The sequence below is a fragment of the Camelus ferus genome, chromosome 22 (assembly GCF_009834535.1).
Source record: "Camelus ferus isolate YT-003-E chromosome 22, BCGSAC_Cfer_1.0, whole genome shotgun sequence".
Taxonomy (NCBI): Eukaryota; Metazoa; Chordata; class Mammalia; order Artiodactyla; family Camelidae; genus Camelus; species Camelus ferus.
The window spans coordinates 6,039,442-6,060,316 of record NC_045717.1 but is presented as its reverse complement, the minus strand read 5'-3'; the positions used below and the strand labels follow the sequence as shown (position 1 = coordinate 6,060,316).

The following is a 20,875-nucleotide window of genomic DNA, read 5'->3' as shown; positions in this document are numbered from 1 at the left end:
CGATCCCACCCAGTCACGCTGGCCAGTCCCAAACTTTCCTGGGTAGAACCAGCAAGAGAATGGAAGATGAGTCAGGCGGGGCTCCATCAGTGGGCGCAAAGAAGGAGAAGGCGGTGCTCCTCCCCACTCTTCACCTTCATCCTGAAAGAGGCCAGACAGGACTTGGTGCTCCTTGAAGCAAAACGGAAACCAGAACCAGAAAAGGAAAGTGGGCCACCGTGCCTCTAAGGGGACTGGCCAGCCGAGGGTGGACCACCTGCTGTGCGCTGGCCGTTTGGACACCAGGCAGGTTTGCTCACGTGTTCACTGACTCGGGCAGGAGGTCAGGAGCGTGGACTGGACATCCAGCCGGTGCCAGGCATCCTGCAGGCTAGCCCTCCTCCAGACCCTGTGAAGGAGCAATGTGATGCTCATGCACCGATGTGGAAACCGAGGCCCTGGCCAGGGTGGCCCAGCCAGGAATCCACCCCAGAGCCGTCTGACTCAGGAGCCTTGCTTCTTTTGATCCTGTGTCTGTAGAGGCCCGGTCTTCATCAGTGGGTAAAGAGTGCCCGTTTAGAATGTCACCACCTGGGTTGGTGCAGGAGACTAGAAAGCCCAAGACTTTTCTCAGCAAAGCGTCCTGGGTTCTGTTTGTTTGTTTATTTGTTTGTTTGGGTCTTTTATGTGGGGGGAGGTAATTAGGTCTGTTTGTTTGTTGGTTGTTTTTAACAAAGGGACTGGGAATTGAACCCAGGACCTCACGTGTGCTAAGCATGCGCTCCACCACTGAGCTACACCCTCCCCCCACCACCGGAAGCATCCTGGGTTACTTCAGAGGCGGAGCCTGCCTCCAGGAGCAACAGAACCCGGGCCTGCCCGCTGGGGCTGCTGCAATGCAGAGGCCAGATGTGTGAGCCTGGCATCACTCACCGCATCGCGGCCCCGCTCCCGGCTGCACTCCGCTGGCTTGTGACCCCCGTCCCTCCACACTCTCCTCCTCCCTCTCCTCAGCATGAAAGAGACTGAGTGGTGCTGGCAGCTGCTTCTCAGCATCTGGCGGAACATTCTGCCCCATAGCTGAGTGCCTCTCACTCCCCAGCCATCCCTGGGGATGGCCAGTGACTCATATTTCCATTTTCAATGCAGGGCCGGGCACCAGATCTTTCCATGACCACCACGACCGGCCATATGGCGCTGGGATTAAGGACATGAGCTGTGATGTCAGACAGGCCTGAGATCAGATCTTCCCTCTGCTGCTGTTGTTAGCTGTGTGATTTCAGGCAACTAACTTACCCTCTCTGAGTCTGCTTCCCCATTTGTAAATAGAGACCATAGCAAACAACTCTGATGTCTTCTTTATTGAAAAAAGTCTCTTTCCATTTGCTTGCAGCTCTTAAAAATGAACCATTCCCTCCTGTCAGTTTTCTTCTTTATGTTCTCACCATTCGTAAGCCAAGGAAAAAGGAAGCTGATATTTGGTTTCTTAAAATGGAACAGTCATATTTATATACCATTTGTTATGTGCTAGGGATCTATTACAAGGTGCTATCACCATCCCCACTTTATAGATGAGGCAACTAAGGCCCAGAGAGGTAAAGTAACTTGCCTAAGCTAACACAGCTAGTGGCAGAGCTGAGATTCACACCCAGGCTGTCTGGCTTCAGAGTCCTTGCTCTTAATCATTATGCTGAGAAAAGTCAAAAAGATGAAAGACATAAAGCACGTGGCATGGTGGGGGACACAGAGTGAATTCTGAGTAAGTGTTTTCTGGGAGTATTAATACTACTATTATTATTGCCTTGCCATCGACGTGTCTGAGTCTCATTCTTGACCAGAAGAAGAATAAGCAGGTGAGGGCTCCCTGCCCTTCAAGCCAAAGCCAAGAGGCAAGAAGGTTTTGAGGCAAAGACAGTCACCAGCCCACCCAAATGTGTGGGTCCCTTGGCCTGCCAATTAAATGTTCCTGCTGTGTGGCCTTGAGAAACTGATTTCATGTCTCTGGGCCTCAGTGTCTTCACCTCTCAAGTGAGGATGCTCTGCTGTCCCTTATCTCTGGGTTGGGAGCAGGAGAGGAAGTGCCAGGTGTGCCTTGAGTGCTCTGTTGAATATTGGCAGGCTGTCAGCAGACCCTCCCGCCCAGGCAGCCTGGCACCAGATCCGGTTCTAACGACTGGGCTCCACGGCTCCCCAGGTTCGAATACTTGTGTCAAAAGGCAAAGTTTGCAATTGGGTCCCCAAACCCCCATACCTAACAGCCAGTGAAATGCTGGTAACAGAACACCTACCTGAGACAAAGTGTCCCTGTGAGGTTATAAGTGAAAGGCTGGGTACAGGCTTATCTAGAAAAGACAAACAAAAGAAAGCAGAGTGAATATGAGAACGAATATATGTATGTATATGCATGACTGGGACAGTGTGCTGTGCACAAGAAATTGGCACATTGTAACTGACTGTACTTCAGTTAAAGAGCGAGCAAGAAAGCAAGCAAGCAAGCAAGCAAGCAAGCAGGGCTAGTATTATTGATAGCAGACAAAACAGAATTTGAGGTAAAAAGCATTCAATTGAATGATCGGGAGACCCTTAATTCCATTTGCCTCCATGGGAGGCAAATGTCATCCCTTCCTGGAGGCTGCTGCCTCGTTAAGATCTTTCCTGCTTGGTCTCCTCTGACCAGACAGGGCCACTGCCCCTCTCTCCTCCTGTTCCCCAGGCCTCACCCTCACCTGCTCTCAGGGAGGTAGGGAGCTCATCTCCCAGGAGTGGAGGGAGGGTGGGCACCCAAAGGACCTCTTCCTGGTGAGTTGCTCACAGAGCATCTCCAGCGCTAACCTTTGAGTACAGAGCCTGGCCCAGAGTGGATACCCATTAAAGACGGGTGGTATGAACTTAAACTGAACCCTCAGTCAGGAAGATGTTGTTAGTTCATCCTGAAAAAAGTGATCAGGAGATCTTGTCTGGCATCCTTGGTCCTGAGCTACAGAGAGAATTTTTTTAAATTTCCTATTGAAGATTTTCAACTAGAAATTAAGTCCGCGGGACCCTTCCAAGCCTAAGCCTGTCCTTTACTTCCTTCAGTCAATGTGTATTGACTGCTTTTGCTACCAAGCTCTCAATGTCGTAAGAATGTAAAACTTGGATGAAGCTTGGAGCAGCTAACTCTACAGAAGGAACAGGAAGTCTTCCAGCCATTGGTCAATGTCTATGGAACTTCAGATATTAACTGCGTACAATGGAATAGGGAGCAAATGTTTCATGGGGCTCATCGTGGTCTGGCAGGGCGGGGCAGACCGCACAGCCATCATCATGACAAGCGCTGCACACCCCACACACAAAAAGCTATGTTTCAAGACACTCACTCTGGAGCTGGACCGTCTTATTTACTTCCGTTGTGTGCCCTTGACCAAGAGGCTTAATAAGCTCCCCGAAGTTCAGTTTCACTGTCTTTAAATGGCAATAATAATTACTTTCTTCCTAGGGTCATCATGAGAATTGTAAGAAACAACTCAAATAGCGGGCATATCATTTTTATCGTCATGGTAAGGATGATGGCAACATAATAAATGCCAGATGAACGTTACAGAAAGTGGGAGGGGGAGCACCTCTTCCTGGAGAGGGGGCGGTATGGTTGAGGAGAATTTTCAGGAGGAGGTGATGGTTGGTGCTGAGCCTTAAAGGAGGGGTTGGATTTCTGTACAAGGACGTGGCCAAGAGTGAATCAGTTCGAAAGTAGAAAAATGAATGATTCAGAAGGTCATTAAAATAAAACAACTAAAGAATCTAAACCAAATGACTGGGTTCCTTAAAAATAGGACGTTGCACTGCCAAGCTAAGAAAGTGTTAGTCAGGCAGGGGAGGAGGTTACTGGGAAATTTCACCCAGTTCAGCATTATTGAGAAGTTGCGGGTTTCTGGAGTCTTCACTGGCTCTTGCACAATCCTGTGGGGTCAGGGTTACCCAAACTCTGGTCCAAAGACTGAGAGGGAAGGGTTTCATACAGGATCGATATCAGAAAAAAGAAAGAATTTCCTTGAAAATAGGAGCTGTCGCAAGAGAAAGTGGTTAAATATATTGGAGAAGTCTGGGCTGGATCCACAGGTCAGCAGACATTTGTCCTGGGAAATCAGGACATGGGATATCCAGAAGGCAGGGACGATGGATGCTCAGGGGTTTGAATCTGATCCACAGGAGAGACATATCCCATTCTCTCTCCCCCAGTCTCCTGCATCCCCACCTCACTTACCCCCACCCTCTCACACCACAGGGACACCCCAGCCTTCTCCTTCTCGCTGACGGGACTAGGCAGATGGGGCTGAGATCCAAGCTCTGCCACTTGATCGCTGTGTGATCTTAGGCAGGTCACTTCACCTCTCTGTGCCCTTGCTACTTATCTACAAAAAGCGGCTTGTAATATTCACTTCAGTGGATTATGGTTGCGAGTTAATGAAACACACCTGGCATATTTAGGGTCTCAGAAAATGTTAGTTCCAGCACCTTCTCCCATTCTCTGACTTCCTCTTTCCCTACCTATTCTGATGATTTCCTGCTGGAGGTAACCATGGAGTCTACAGGCAAATCACTGAACGCCTCCTATCTGGTACCCTGCAAGTAAGATCACTGATTCATTTATGTCATTCCTCTTATATTTATAATTACCTATCATGTAACGAACATTTTGCCTGGAATAAAGACAAATGTTATATAAAGACAAGGGGATGAAAGGTACACAAGAGACGGAGGTGAAGTGTCAAGGGCTGGAGAAGGGAGAAACCAGCGTTTCCAGCGGCCCTGCTGTGTGCCGGCCATAGAGGGGGACATCAGGAGAAGGAGGCGAGAGTGGCACAGCCCAGGGCGTTGGAGGGACCACAGCTCAGGGGGAGACAGACACACACCAAATGACAGCTGTAGGGACCTCTGGGAGGCTGTGATTTTATTGTCTCTGGCGAGCTGGGAAATGTTCAGAGAGGAGGTGATAGAGGAGCTGGTGCTGAAGGTGAGTACTTACCAGGTGGATAAAGCTGGGAAGAGCATTTTTAACTGAGAAACAGCCTATGCGAAGACCCAGCTGAGTCAGAGAACAGAATGCTTGGCAAATGGTTGAGTGCATCTTTAGAGAAAGTGAAATAAAATCTTTTCATTTAGCGTCAGAGCCTGCGCAGAGTAAGGGTCCCATGAAAGTTGGCCGTGAGTATTGACTGGTGGCCCCTGAACTTGACCTTCAGAGGTCAGTCGATATTGCTAAGACTTCTACGGAGAGACCAATCATCTCCCAGGAGGAAGGCGAGCTCAGCGTCAGAGGAAGGAGGGAAGTGAGCTTCAGAGAGGGGCTGTGAAGTGAGACACTTCCTGCTTTGGGGAGGCCTGTGCGGGTCCCTCCTCCTCGGGGCTGCATGTTCTGTTCCCTTCCCCAAAGAGAACCTCCAGATCCCACATGCTGACTGGCGCTCAGCTAACGGGAAGGTGGGCCACGCTGGGCCCCAGTCATCAGCTTGTCCTGATGAGCCAGGCTCTGGGGATTCCTCCTGTCCCAGGGAGCATTTAGAGAAGTACCCGGCGAGTCATCTGCCCTGTGCGGTCACTGCCTGTCAGGGCTGCGCGAGGCAGGCAGGGAAATGGGCAGATTGCAGCACCGAGCAGTAGGAACTGAGCAGTGGGAACCAAGTGCTGGGCCCCAGAGCTGGGTCTGTTACCAGAAGACGGTTAAGTAATCAGTTCACACATGCCCTTGACAAATGCGCACTGCAAATGACAAATGCTGGAGAGGCTGTGGGGAAAAGGGAGCCCTCCTACACTGTTGGTGGGAACGTAGTTAGGTGCAGCCATTATGGAAAACAGGATGGAGATTCCTTAAAAAACTAAAAATAGACTTACTCTATGATCCAGCAGTCCCACTCCTGGGCATATATCTAGAAGAAACTCTAATTTTAAAAGATACATGCAGCACTATTTACAATAGCCATGACATGGAAGCAGCCTAAATGTTCCCTGACAGATGATTAGATAAAGAAGATGTGGAATATTACTCAGCCATTAAAAAAGATAAAATAATGCCATTTGCTATGTGGATGGACCCGGAAATCGTCATACTAGGTGAAGTATGCCAGAAAAAGAAAAAAAATACCATATGATATCACTTAGATGTGAAATCTAAAAAAAGAGACAGATATGAACTTATTTACAAAACAGAAACAGACTCACAGACATAGAAAACAAACATGGTTACCAGAGGGGAAAGGGGGTGAGAAGGGATAAATTGGAAATTAGAGATTTGCAGATACTAACTACTATATATGAAACAGATAAATAGAGCACAAATTTCTTCTGTAGAGCACAGGAAACTATATTCAGTATCTTCTAGTAACTTACAATGAAAAAGAACATGAACACGAATGTACATGTATATGCTGGACGCCTGAAATTGACACAACATTGTCAACTGACTGCACTTCAGTAACAAACAAACAAACATAAAATCAACAAAAAAAGCCCAAATGTGTATTGAGTGTCAACTGCGGGCCAGGTGCTGTTTCAGGTTCTGGGGACACTGTGGAGATAGACAGCGTGTCCTTGCTTCAGGGAGTTGATATTCTGGAGCGAAAATGTGCACTAACAATGCCCTCCAGCATTTATTGAGCATTTATGCCAAGCCCTGTACCACGCACGGTGCCAGCATGACCTCACTTAATCTCCTTAACTGCTTCATAAGACAAACCTATGTCGCATCATTGTTATCCCATGTTATAGATGACATTCTCCTGCTTTAAAAATCCACCCGCAGGGACCCCCTTCCCCAGATCTGTCCATCACTGCCTCTCAAAAGGGGGTGAGCTAAGGTGAGTCAAAAACAATGACATCTAGCCTTGCTCTTAGCTCACAGTGACCTAAACGGGGCAGGAATGAGGGGCCTGGCACCTTCTGATAACAGCCAGGCCCCTCCCACCCAAACCACTCTCCTGAACTCTGAGAGCTTTCAAATGCTTTTGGAGCCGTGTAATAATGCCCTTTCCCAGCATTCCTTAATCATCATTACTCTGGACTCAGGCATTTAATTGCTCATCTGTTTCTCAATTCTTTCATGAATGGAGAATTTTTTTCATGATTGGATCCAGGCTAGAGCAGCCTTTGACCAGATGGTGCTGTAGGTGAGTCCCCTCCCCTCCACCTCCATCCGCTCTAATTGTCACTCTGCCTTTCACTCTCTCACTTTGTATCCACGTGAGAGCCCTACTGTGTGCCAGGTTCCTGGGTCATGAGCCCCCAGGAAGGCAGAGGAAGAAACAAGCCTCTGGGAGAGGGGGGACAGATAGAGACCAGAGAGAGGGTAGCCCAGGGGACTCAGGGAGCCCAGAAGTCATGCCACCTGGCCAGGTGAGAACATAACACCTGCAGGAGTGAGCACTCACAGCTGAGCCCAGAAAACCAATAAAAAGTCACCCAGGGTTAGAATTCTCTGGACAGAGATCGCATGACGAGATGTGGCCTTTGGGGGACCTAGGTGTCACCAGTGGTGCACTGTGGCATCTGGGGGACAAAGGGGGCCAGGCAGCAAAAGGGCCAGCCAAGAGACTGGAGTGGTCAGAAGGTTAACTCATGAAGGGTCTTCAGGGTTGGATTAAAGGAAGTGCTTCTCCCTCTCCAACCGGCAAAGACTCAGCACAGCCACAGGAATCAACTTCCATGTTCCACTCAATTCAGCCAGTGTTTAGTGAGCATCTCTGATCTGCCAGGACCTGTCCTGGGAATGACAGAGATTGTGGAGCTGTACCAAGGGGTTAAAATAATAGAGATTAAAAATGCACTCATGAAACTGGCATTCTAGTGGGAGGGAGAAGGGGCGACAGCCCATAAACAAATAAAAAAAGCAAAATTCACAACGTGTCAGCTGGTGCTAAGCGTTGGGGGAAATAAAACAGGGGAGAAGAATAGAGGATGCTTAGGGTGGAGAGGGGCTGACTTCCAAATAGGACAGCCAGGGAAGACCTCAGTGAGAGCCCCAAGAAGATGAGGGTTGCTGGTACCAGGGGAGGGTTCCCAAGCCCAGAGAAGGGCAAGTGCTCAGGGGGCGAGGTGGGGGCATGGGGGCTCATCTGAAGAAATGGAGACGATCAGTGAGTCTGGGTAAGCATGAGTGAGACAGGAGAGAGGCTGAGGGTGTGAATGGGGCCTCGGCCTGTGAGCCCAGAGAGACGGGGGTGCTGGAGAGCTGTGAGCAGGGGAGAGAGGTAAGCACCAGGGCGGCTGCACCAAGGACAGATTCACAGGAGGACATGGGAGTGGGGCTGGGAGGCGGACTATTGCAAGAATCCAATAAATGCACCTGAAAAATGAACAGGTGAATGATGGCAGGCCCTTCCAGCAGCAGAAGCCACGCGTGGACATAAGATCTGACCTTCAAGAATAGTCCTAACAGTCCTCCTTTGGATAAGATGTGACAGATGACCTGGGCTGGCTGAGCTGCCTAAGAGATAGTATTGAATTTTAAAATTAGGTGGCCAGCATAATCCATTTTGTGCGGATGATAGACAGGTGATAGAGAGAGAGATAATAGGAAGATAGAGGACAGATAGATAATAGATAGATAGGTAGGTGGATAGATAATAGGTAGATAGTAAGTAAGTAGATAGACAGATAGAAAGGAAGGGAGGAAGGGATGGTGAGAAGAGGAAGGAAGGGAGGAAACTGCATAGACATGTTGCCCAATGGGAACTGGCTCTCTAGTTGCCCTGCTTCTGAACTCAGGTCAGTCTCAGCATAGCCTGACCATCTCCCCCAACCACATACCCAATCTTGAAGTTTTCCAAGTGTGTGGATTTTGTTCTTCATTTTATTTTGAAACATGCAGGTAAAGCGTATGCGCAACCTGGTCCACTAGATTGGTAGGCATGGAGATTTCCAGAACAGACTTCGCTGCTGGTTTCCTATAGAGAGGGCGGGGTGGGGGGGTGTTTCTGGGTGGCAGGGCTCCTGGAGGCTTCTGGAAACTGCATTTAAATACCCTGCTCCTTTCCCAAAGCCTCTCTCTCCACCTTGTCCCCAGCTCTCCACTCTCAGCTCCGTGCTCGCCACGCACCCTGGCTTCCTTTCCTTTCTCCTTGCTCTTCCCGGTATTTCCCACTTGGCAAGACCAAAGCTAAGGGGCCTGAGCATCTGGCAACACAAACAGCCGGCAGACAGTCAAGCTGGGACACTGCTGTCCTTTGGTGCCCCTGGGGTCTCACTCGTACCCACAGGAAACTGTTTACTGTGGTCATTTCTGGAGAGAGACCCGGAAGCTCGGCTCGGCATCCCATGATCCACACTTTGGACCAATTAGTTTCTTCTCTGCATGTACATCAATTTTATGTTTAAAAAAAAATTTTTTTTTCTATATGCCATCCAAGGCTTTCCCTAACATTGCAGGGCCCAGAGAAAGAGAGCAAAAGGAGGCCCCTGATCATTGCTTGACCCTCCTCTTCCCTTTCTGTCCCAGATCCAGCCTCTGGGCCGTTGTGTGGGGACAGCCCAGCCTGCACTAGCTCTGCTCACTCTCCACACTCAAAAGCAGACCCTGGGTCATCCCTGTGCACTAGGTCTACCCTTGTCAGATAGGACACAGACCCAGGATCTGGAAATAGACTTGGGGACATTCAGGTGGGGATTGCACAGATCAAGGTAGAGGGGAGGGTGTTAATACTACTTCCACTCGATGGCAGAATTACCAGCATCTTCCTCTGAAATTCTGTTTTATTGAACATTTTACACCTAGCAGAACATTTACGATCTCTACGTGGCCCCCAAATTACTCGGCCTCATTTGGAGGAACTGATTTGACTGCAGGATGGCATGTAGTGGAGGGCACGGTGCGGGGGGAGGGCTGGGGCACCAGGCAGACCTGTAATGCATTTGGCTTCTTGTTGCTTCTTAGCTGAGGGTCCCCTGAGCTCTCTGAGCTTCAGTTTCCTTCTCTGTAAGCAGGGAATAGGAATAAGCACTTTTCAGGGTTATTGGAAGGATTGAGTGGCCAGGCAAATGAGTGGCACATTTTAAAAATATAATTGTTACTATTTTTTAAATGACAATCGATGCCAGGAATATTTTGATGATCCTCCTAGGGTGGTTTCAGTAAGCTTATTTCCTGGTTCTAATCACTTCCTCCATCACCCCTTACGTCATCCTCAGTCCTTACCTCACTCGCCCTCCCCGCCCTGCCCCTCCCTGAACGCATCACCGCTCCCAGCCCCCACGCTCAGCCCGCCCCCAGCCCAGGGCTCAGCCTGGGGAGAAAAAGAGCACACTTTCTCTTTCACCTCAGGCTGTCCTTTTGACTTTTCCCTCTCCCGGACCCATTTCAGACCCTCTTACTCACCTCCACAGAAACCATGTGAAAGAGACTCAGATCAGCATTTTTACCCTTCCCAGGGTCACGTGCATGCGCTGGATTAAGCTGAGGCTTGATGCTCAGCCAGAGAGCCAAAGTAAGTTGGGGGGCAGGCAGCGGGGTGCAGTGTGGGAGAAGAAAGCCGGCTCGGGAGCCAGAGACTTGGATTCAAATTCTGCGTCTGTTCTTCCTAATTGTGGGGTCTCTGATGAGTCATTTCCTCCTCTCTGAGCCTCAGTGTTTTCACGTGTAAAATGAAAGAATGAGTCCTACCCTGCACTTTGGTAGCACAGATCACTGACGTCTGTAAGAGGCGTTTGGTCAGTGATAAGGAGTAGGTAGGGGCCAGATCATGCGGGGCCTTGAAAAGTAGACTAATGAGCTTGGGCTTCGTCCTGAGGGCAGTGGGGAGCCATGGAAGACCCCAAGCAGAGGGTGGCACTACCAGGTGGTGGAGATGAGATGGGAGAAGTCTTACTCAGGTGACACGATGGGGAGAGGCAGGGAGACTGGGGAGCAGCCATGAGACCTGAACTCAGGCAGTGGCTGGAGAACAGGGAGGAGGAACAGATTCAAGACCTAGCCTGGAGCTGGCATCCTCCCGGGTGGAGATGTCCTCATCCTCCACTTTGTTGTCAACGAGAGGGTCTGAGAGCCCTCTGTCCAGCACTGACCACGGGGATGTAACCTTGGAGGAAGAGTGTGAGGAGGAGATGAGGTGAAACAGAAAACACCTGATTTTTCTTTCCCAATTTTTCAAACACTGGTTTCCACTGGAACAGGCAATACCTAGCAAAAAGGAAGAAAAATAAGTTTCTGTTGAGAAACAAACAGCTATTTTTCACTGAGCTCTTTCTATGCGCCAGGCTCCATGCTAGGCATTTTACTCTTTAATCTCATTTAATCATCACAATTAACCCATGATCATCATCATGATCTATGATCTCTCTCTTGTATGAGAAACACAGGCACAGAGAGGTGAAGAATGTGTTCTAACGTGAGGGAGGGCAAGGGTTGGGATTCAAGGTTGTCAGACTCCAAACCCCAAGCTCACCCCTCCCTACAAACAGTAACCCTTAGAAGAGGGTTGTGTAACATGATATAAGCAGAAAAAGCACATTATATGCAGTGTGACTACAAGTATATTTTGGAAGTACATGGACACAAGATGCTGTTTACAAAAGCAACCACAAATGTAAGGGACCAAAGATAAGTTGTCAGAGCCTTTTAAAGAAAAGTTATAGCACTGGGAACTATGTTCAGTATCTTGTAATAACCTTTAATGAAAAAGAATATGGAAATGAATATATGTATATATATGCATGACTGGGACATTGTGCTGTACGCCAGAAATTAACACATTGTAACTGATGGTACTTCAACTGAAAAAAAAAAAAGAAGAAGAAAGTTATACAGTTTTATTAAATGACATTAAAGAAAACCTAAATACACGGAGACACATGCCACGCTCGTGGATAGGCAGGCAATTCTCCTCCAAGTGTCCTAACGCTATTCCTATCAAAAGCCCAAATCAGTTTTTCATATAACTTGACAAGCTGAATCTTCAGTTCGTACGGAAGAACAAAGGGCCCAGAAGGGCTAAAACACTCCCAAAGCAGAATCCCAGGCAGGGACTTAACCTACCAGGTACCGAGTTTTATGATAAAGCAACCACAATTTAAATAGTATGAAACTGATACAGGAATTGACCAATAGACTCGTGGAACAGAATAAAGGGTCCCAGAAAGGGATCCACATATATTATAAAACCTGATTTCGGATGGAAGATGCCTTGAAGACAAAGAGGGAAGAACCATGATTCCACAAATAAAGCTGGGAAAGTTGACTCTCCAAATGGGGAAAACAAAACCCCTTATCGTACAAAAAATCACTTCCAGGTCTGTCAATTCCTTAAACTTCAAAACCTTAGAATTCTTTAAAGAATTTTTAAAACCTTAAAATTCTTAAAAGAATTTTTAAAACCTTAAAATTCTTAGAAGAATTATTCGGCCATAAAAAAAATAAGGAAGTCCTGCCATTTGTGACATGGGTGGATCTTGAGGGCATTGTGCCAAGTGAAATAAGTCAGACAGAGAAAAACAAATGGCGTATGAGCTAACTTTCATGTGGAATCTGTTGACAGAGGTTGGGGGTAAGGGAAATGGGGAGGCGTTTGTCAAAGGTTGCGGACTTTCAGTTACAGATGAATACGTTCTGAGGATCTAATGTACGACACGATGACTAGACTTACAGTATTGTTATTTTATACTTGAAATTTGCTAAGAGAGATCTTAAAAGTTCTCATCACACAAACACACAAATGGTAACTACATGAGGTGACAAATGTGTTACTAACCTTATTGCGGCAATCATTTCACAATACGTATGTATGTTGTCATCACGTTGTACACCTTTGACACTTACACAACGTTATCTGTCAATTATATCTCAATAAAGCTGGGGAAAAAAACTCTGAGAAGAAAGTGTGGAATATCTTTACGATCTCAGCTGGAGACAGATTGCTTAAGCAAAATTCAGAAAGTAACAACCACAAAGAAAAAGATTTGAAAGAAAACATGTAATTAAATTAAATTAAATAATTTCTGTTCATGAAAAGATATCAAAAGAAATGAGATGACAAATCATAGGTTTGGAGAAGACATTGGTCATCTTCTCTCAATAAATGACTAGTACCCAGGATAGATAAAGTCCTACAGATTCACAAAACTAAGGCAAACAATTTTAGAGAAAAGCAGGCAAAAGGCTTAAACAGATTTTTTTTCTTTATGTAAGAGGAAATAACTATGACCAAGAAACCTATGACAAGATACTTAATACTGTTATTACTCATGAAAATGCAAAATAAAACCACATTTAAATATCATTTTACACCCACAGAACTCATGAAAATTGTAAGTTTGACAATAGTAAGTGCTAGGATGTAGAGCAACTAGAAAGATCACTTGTGTGTTTGTGAGTGTGTGTGTGTGTGTGTGTGTGTATGTGTGTGTAATTAGGTTTATCTATTCATTTATTTAATGGAGGTACTGGGGATTGAACCCAGGGCCTCGTACATGCTAGGCATGCGCTCTACCACTGAGCTATACCCCTCCCCCCAGTGACTGTCTACTCTTGATGGCAATGTACATTGGTACTGCCGCATTGGACAATAACACACACACATGTCTTATGATCCAGTAATTCAAACATTTATTTTATAACTAGAAAAATTCTTGCACATGTGCATCAGGGTATATGTACTAGAATGATCATGGCTGTTTTGTTTATTAAAAATCCTGGGACCACCTCATATGCACATTAGGATGGCTATTATTTAGAAAGGAAGAAAGAAGGAAAGAAAAAAGAAAGAAAGGAAGAAAGCAAGGAAGGAAGGAAGAAAGAGAGAAAGAAAGAAAGGAAGGAAGGAAGAGGGAAGGAGGGAGGGACGAAGAGAGGAAGGAAGGAAGGGGAAAATAAGTGTGGACAAGCAAGGGGAGAAATTGGAAACTGGAACCCCTGGAACTGCTGGTAGGAGTGTACAATGGTGCAACCACTGTGGAAAACAATATGACATTTCCTCAAAAATGAAAAGCAGAATTGCCATGTGATCCAGCAATCCCACTTCTGGGTATATTCTCAAAAGAATTGAAAGCAGGGGCTCGAACAGATATTTTTACACCCATGTTCATAGCAGCATTATTCACAAGAGCCAAGAGGTCAAAACAATCCAGGTGTTCATCAACAGATGAATGAATAAACAAAACATGGTCTACACATACAATGGAATATTAGGCTTAAAAAAGAAGGAAATTCCAACACACGCTACAACACGGATGAGCCTTGAAGACATTATGCTAAGTGAAATAAGCCAGACACAAAAAGGCACTGTATGATTCTACTTATGTTAGGTACTTAAAGTAGTCAAATTACCAGAGACAGAAAGTAGAATGGTGGTTGTCAGGAGGTGTGATGAGGAGAGAACGGGGAGTTATTGTTTACTTGGTACAGGGTTTCAGCTTGGGAAGAGGAAAGAAGTTCTTCAGATGGATGGTGGTGATGGCTGCACAGCAAGGTGAGTGCACTTAATGCCACTGAACTGTACGCTTAAAAATGGTTCAGATGGTAAATTTCATGTTTATATAGTTTTCTCACAATAAAGATATATCTTTGATCATTTCATTTAATAAAATCTTTTAAATCTATAGATTTAAATAAAATCTACAGATGTACAGTGAAACTGTAATGAAAAGCAAAAGAATAACTCAAAATTCAGGACGGTGGCAGTCTCTGGGCGGGTTGGGATGAAGAAACACATGGTGGATTCTGAGATATCGGTGTTCTGTTTCTCAAGCTGGGTGATGGAACATGGGTATTCACTCTTAAATTCTTTTTTTAACTTAATTTTTTATTGAAGTGTAGTTGATTTACAATGTTAGTCTCAGGCGTACAGCAAAGTGATTCAGTTATACATATACATACACACACACACATATATATATATTTTCTCAGGTTCTCTTCCATTATATGTTATTACAAGAAATTGAACACAGTTCCCTGTGCTATGCAGTAGGTCCTTGTTGTTTATCTGTTTTGTACATAGGAGTGTATATCTGTTAATCTCAAACTCCTAATTTATCTCTCTCCTCTTTAATTCTTTAAATTACATATCGGTGTGATATACTTTGGGGTGTACATAAATTAACTAATATTTAAAAAACCTATACATAGAAAAAAGACTGGAAGAACTCTAAATGTGATGGTGTGTGAGTAATGGGCTCTCTTATTTTTTGTTTTTTCTATATTTTTAAAATATTCTTTCACCTTTTTATAGTGAAAGGAGCCCTAAATCACATTTAGAAAAAAAGAAATGAAGAGAGCTTTTCCCTCAAAATTGTTCAGGGAAGAGGGAAGTGAGAGGAAATGGGTGAGAACTTTGGGCTTTCCCTAACTCTAGCAGTAACACAGGACATTGGAATTTTGAGGCAAAATGCTAGTGAAGAGCTTTAACTGTTACTTTGAGGAGGGGAACAGTTCCTCCCAAAAGCGAAGTCCGCAGTCCCCCTTCTCAGGAAATCCCTACCAGTTTCAAGAGTGGGCAGAGAGTTTTGATGCCCTTTTCAAACATGGGACGTCACCAAGGAAATGAAGCCGCTGGGCTCAAGCAGCCCTTGGTGGAGCTGATTTCAGATCCCCTGAAATCAGGGCACACATCCCCTTTCGAGAGCATTAAAGCCCAGATGAAAGAGAAGAATAAGAGAAATATCGCAGAGCTAAGAGAAATACTTGAGTTAGGAGATGGTTTGAGAAAACACAGTCCAACACAGCCACATACACGTGGATAGTATGACTGCCATTTGGGCAAGTTAAATTCAGGAGGTCTTGGGTTTCTCTTTCCAGGACTATCATCCTGTGTACCTCCTCTCTCTCACATCCCTGAAACCTCAACACAAGATAAAGGAAACTCAGTCGTTCATTCTCCTGAGGCATTCATGGACTCCACAAACATGGAGGTGGGTTTGTTTGGGGCCTGGAGATGCAGGGGAATGAGACAGCAACCCTCACCTCAAGGAGCTCACCGTTGTCGACAGGAAAAATTAATCAACGGTCAATCTAAGAATGAAACTGAAAATTTTATTTGAGCCGGCCTGAGGGTTATAAGCCAGAAGACAGTCTCTCAGAAAGCCCTGAGGACCATTCCACCCATTAGAGGTCAAAGCATAGTAGTACAAGTTTTTGAGACAAAGGTTCTACATCGATGTCGTATTATTGACAGTCTACACGATCGACTTCTACAAGGAGTAGTGCATCGTGGATCATCTTGGCTCCTTGCTGAGATTAAGAAGGAAAGTTATCTCTCTCCTAAGGAGGTGTGGTTAATGCGGATGGATGCACAGCACACACTACAGGGGAGGGAGGAGGCCCAAATGGGCAAAGAAAAATTTTATACTTAAATTTTTCCCACCTTGCCATCAAGTATGAATTTCGTTTCATCACCCTCAAGGGTGGGAGGCAGATAGAACGGCAATTAGAATGGGATGGGAGATGCTTTGTGAATGGTGAGTACAAGACGTTGTGGGCACAGAGGAGAGACCTCTAACTCGGCCTGTGGACAACGGGGAGGGCACCCAAGAGGAGCTGGTCCCTGCATCGAGGTGCAAAGGATGAGAGGTGGTAAACCAGGCATGGGGGGTTAGGATGGGCAATTGGTCTTGCACCAGCAAGGACATGGAGGAGAAAAACACTGAGCGCGAAGGGAACCATAAGCAGTCTGTTTTTTCCCGGAGTTTGATATTGTGATTTATAACATGAAACATATATTTGGTCTGTGCAGAGTTTCTAGAACTCTTGGAATTTCCTAAGTGATGAAAGTTATCTTTATGGATATTTATAACAAGCCCCTTTCCACCACACCTGAGTTTATGGTAGTGAGGTGACTTTTGGAAAGCCCCTAAGGTTGGGGGCTGGTTGCCGGGGGAACCAACCACCCAATTGGAAGGTTGTACCTTAGCCCCCTCCCTTACCTCCAGGAAGTGGAAAAGGGCCAGAGATTAAGTTCAGTCACCAATGGCCAATAACTTAAATCCATCAGGCCCACCTAACGAAGGATCCATAAAAACCCCAAAAGACGGGGTTAGTGAGCAGGTGGAGTTGATGGCAGAGTGACACTTTGGAGAAGGCATGGAAGCTCCAAGCCCCTTTCCGTGTATTTTGCCCTTTGTTTTCATCTGGCTGTTCATCTGTGTCCTTTATAATATCCTTTATAATAAACTGGTCAACTGTAAGTAAATGTCACGCCAAGTTCTGAGAGCCACTCTAGCAAATTCACTGAACCCAAAGAGGGGGCTGTGGGAACCTCCCATTACCAGCCATTCAGAAGCACGGGTGACAACCTGGGCTTGAGACTAGGGGCAATCTTGTAGGACTAAGCCCCCTTAACCTGTGGGACCTAACGCTATCTCCAGAGTAGACAGGTGTCAGAATTGAGCTCATTGTGTCAGAAAACATGTGCTGGATGGAGCACTGACGACAAGGCAGGGCCTGGCTAGGGGAGGCTGGAGAAGTTACAAGGAGCCCTCTGTCTAAAGAAATCTATTCCCACTCAGTCGAGGGACTTAGACCCGGTCCCTTGGGTACTGGAGAGCCATGCAGGTATTTTAACAGGGAAGGGAGGTGGCCGGTTTCTCTCTTGCATCTTGATCAACCTGCCATTTAAGTGGTCCATTTGATGATATCACAAACCAGGAAATTTAAGGTATAAACCTCAAGCAGATTAAGTAAAAGGCAGGTACAGCACAAACGCAGACAAATCTACGTCTGGGTCCTGCCCCACTACTCACCAGGGTGGTGAGTCACGTAGTTCTCTGAGGCACTGTCTGCTCATCTGCAGTGGCTCATCTGATGTGAGCATCCAATGAAACACCACCTGTGCCAGCCCTGGGTGTAGCTCTGTATCTGCCTGAAAATAAATCTCCCGGATAGAGTGTTAATCCCCAAATTAAGTGGCAGAGTAATAGGTATGATACTATTAATCTTAAAAGACAAACAAAAACAAAACACGGATGTTTGAAAAAGGCAGAGAAAAAAGTTGGAAAGATTCACAGCAAATTGAAAATAGAAAAAGTTCCTTCTGGAGAAGTGGGAGGAACCCAAGACTGGAGCTACAGACCAAAAGGGGGTTTAGCCTTATCTGTAAAGCTTTCATTTTTTTTTTTTTCACAGAAAATGTGTTCCTGCACCACTTTTATATTTAAAAATTAATTTTAAAATAACCTAACAAAAGCCCTTGACGGAGAGTCGATGTTGAATCAGTGTTCTCTCCCTTCTGCTTGCTCACATAGTGAGATCTGGGGTCTTTCCAGTTCGGTGTCCTAATTCGCCCTAATGCCAACCCCAGCTGGAGGGCAGGAGGCCTGTCATAGTCGCTCAACAAATATTTGCAGATCTTCTCTGACAAGGTTAGTGGGTCTCTTGCAAGTGGGTTAAAGGTCTCCCTTGGTGGCTCTGTGACCTCACAGTCTCCCCTGGGGTCCACCTGAGGGACTGGACTCAGTCCTCAGCAGGGTACGAGGACACGGCCCTCCCTCTGGCCTTGTGGTAGACCCTCAACTCCTTGGAACACTCCACTCGCCCCTCTCCCTCCTGGCCTCGGAGCTCCTCACTGGTAAAGCAGAGCGATGCCTGCCTCCATGGCCTTCCCAGAGAAGGGCTGGGGTCACCCCGGCCACCAAAAAGCCCAGTCCAGTGAAGAAAACTCTCAGCGGTGGTCAGCTTTGCTGGGGGCTGGGGGGCACAAGAGACTTCATTCTCTGCTGTAGACCCTTTGTCCTGTTTGAGTATCTTTTTTAATAAGTTGCCTTTTAAATTAAATAATTACTATTCCTTTAAATAATTAGTTCATGAAAACAGACAAACAAAAATTCACAAAAGCTAATCCCACTTTAATAGCTCTGATTTAGGCCAGGCTAGGGTTTTTGATGACTATATGACTTGAGGAGGGGAGCAGGGCAGAAAGAACAAAGGTCTTTTGATGACTCTAAGCATGAATGATGGTGGCTTTTCCAGAGAAGAGGGTACCCCTGATGTTTCCTCTAACCCAAATCCCTGAACACTAACTGGGGCTTGGTGAGGATTTCTTGAATTTAGCTCAAGCAGGAAGCCACGTCTCAGGTCTACTAAAAAGGTACTTGTTCTGGAAAGAAGGGGAAAATGAAAAAGAGGAAGGAATGAATTCACAGAGCGAGGAGAGCGCTTGTGTGTTCCAACATTTCACCTCACTTCATGAATATGGCCATGAGGCCAGAGAGGGGATGGGACTTGAGATCCAGCTAGAACCAGATCCAAAGTGGGTGGGGGCTCCGATAGGACCGCAGGATAAACACTTCACCCTCCCAACTTCCCCGTGAAGTGGACACTGTCTCCATTTTGTGGGGGAGGAGACAGAGACCATGTTGGGGAATGAGACACCCCCAAGGTGACCCAGACAGGAATCAACTGAACTAGGCATAGGATCCTGACCTCTGACCCCAGGGATTTCTCTTCTACCTTTGACCTCACCTCTCATCACACAGCTTTTGGGGTTGCAGGGAGCCAGGTTTTCATCTGGCCTTGCTCCACTCAGAATATACGAATCTGGCCGTAGACACCTGGAACATATAATTATTGGGCTTATCTAGATTTATCACTATTTATGGGGTGCTAAACACTTACATGTGAAGGGAGTTTCTGTCCTGGGTGCCGGTGTACCATCAGCTTGCGAATGAATGACTGAATGACCTCGAATCCTGGAGATCCCCAATTTACAGATGAAGAGGTTGAGATGCAGGGAGCTGAAAGGACTTACATCAGTTACGCGGGAATCACGCCCAGAGCCGCCCAGGTCTCCCTTCTCTGTTTCCTCCTCAGAGTCAAGGTTGGCTGGACACCCAGCGCATCAGCAGCCCACCCTAGAGAAGCACAGCCCAGTCACCAGAGAACAGACCCACCTGCCCCTGGGCACCTGTGCTGCCGACACACGGTGACACCCACGCACCACGACACACACTCATGTTTGGGCCGCACCAAGGCCTCCCCAAGCTCCCCAGCTCCAGCTAAGGAGCAGGGACGGAGGGAGGGGTTCCCCGTCTGAATCTGCATGTGTTGGATGAGGCTGATTCCTCTCCAGGCTCCCGGGGTCAGCACTCAGCCTGTCCATTCTCCTGGAGCCCACTGTTCAGGGCTGTGACCTAAGGGTCAGCCCTGGAGCCTTCACTAGAAGTAGCAGGAAACAGGTCATCTCACCACCGCACTTACCACAAAACTGCATCTGCACAAGGAACTGATGCCCTGACCAGCCTGATTTTTCATCATGCACCACACAGTTGCTTACCTCCTCCCTGCTTCTTAAAAACAGGGATGTGTCATGTTTCTACATCCAGAAGGCCCGTCATAAAGAAGTGTTCAGTGGATAACTTACAATGAATGACTGAATGGATGGATGGATGGATGAGTGAGTCGTCTGGTTGGCCAGGAGTCTTAGTCGAGCCAGAAAGGAGAGTTGTCTGTTCAGAGACCTACCTGCTACGTATGAGGCCTAAATTACCCTCAAGATCTCTCTGAGCTGACAAAGGATTATTGTTTCTTAATCTCTTCATCCAGACCGCAGCTGAACCAGCCACACCCCTGGAATACAAGCCAGTCTCCTATTACAGAAAAACAAATCTGACCCAGTCATTTCCCTGCTTAAAACAACTTTCAGTGACGTGTTTGGCAGGAGTGGGTGGAGGCCAGTCAGCATTTGGATTCAGGGAGAATATTCTACATTATAGAACATTCACGTGTTTATCAATTGATTCATTCAGCAAGCATTTAATTAGCACCTACTATATGCCAGGCCCTGTACATGTTACTTCATCTTCACAGCAAGCTTTTAGGGCCATGTATTTGTTATCTGTTGCTGCATAGCAAATCAGCCCAAACTTGGTGGCTTAAAACAGCAGACGTTTGTCATCTCGCAGGATCCAGACGCAGCTCAGCCAGATGCCTCTGGGTTAAGGTCTCCCA

At 46.5% G+C, this 20,875-nt stretch overlaps 1 long non-coding RNA gene across 6 annotated transcripts; it reads right to left on the bottom strand.

The window, feature by feature from the left end:
* Positions 1–37: 37 nt before the first annotated feature.
* Positions 38–20,482, bottom strand: LOC116658977. 6 transcript variants are annotated; one of them, XR_004314224.1, is made up of 7 exons: positions 17,674–20,482; positions 10,325–11,125; positions 9,851–9,923; positions 8,761–8,897; positions 2,268–2,321; positions 257–388; positions 38–141 (listed from the first exon to the last, which is right to left on the bottom strand). It is a non-coding gene; the product is annotated as an uncharacterized LOC116658977 (long non-coding RNA). The 6 variants fall into 6 exon arrangements; XR_004314221.1 differs by having other exon boundaries at positions 9,851–11,125; positions 17,674–19,779; positions 20,289–20,482; XR_004314225.1 differs by having other exon boundaries at positions 9,851–11,125; positions 17,674–19,662; positions 20,289–20,482.
* Between the last annotated feature and the right edge of the window lie 393 nt (positions 20,483–20,875).